Raw genomic sequence first — 562 nt, forward strand, 5'->3', positions numbered from 1 at the left:
TATCCCCTGTGTGCCTTGTCGACTCAGTTACTAGAAAATATTAAAAATGGCGTCGAATGGCCAATCATAAGTTTGATTTATTCGGCAGCCATTTATAATAACGATAAATCAATCTTATGATTGGCCATTTGCGTGTCCAATCAGGACTCGTAACACCGGTCGCGCTTCTCTGATAATCTAGGACTCTATCGCAGCCTACACTACTTACCCTACCTACACTGCAATGTTATCACCGCGCAGAAACTAAATTATGGATGCTTAGAGATTTTCGTTGCTACCAACCACATCCCCTCTTTTTTTATGGAAATGTCGTGTTGTGTCCGTCTGCATCGGCGCAGACGTCCACGGCGCAATCGACGGCTGTACTTTTGTCGGATAGAGCAGAAAAGGCATTGGAGATAGTCCGCCAATGGATGAGAGAACAAGAGAGGCGTCGCAGCACGGAGGTAACCGAAATTCCCGAGATCGCGGCCGAAGAAGTGGTCGAACCGGAGAGCCCCGGGTTCGAACCGATCACCCCGCCGTTACCTAGGGAGACCGAGGAATAGGAAGAAGTGCGGAA

The sequence above is a fragment of the Wasmannia auropunctata genome, unplaced genomic scaffold (assembly GCF_000956235.1).
Source record: "Wasmannia auropunctata unplaced genomic scaffold, wasmannia.A_1.0 LD336092.1, whole genome shotgun sequence".
In the NCBI taxonomy this organism is placed as follows: domain Eukaryota; kingdom Metazoa; phylum Arthropoda; class Insecta; order Hymenoptera; family Formicidae; genus Wasmannia; species Wasmannia auropunctata.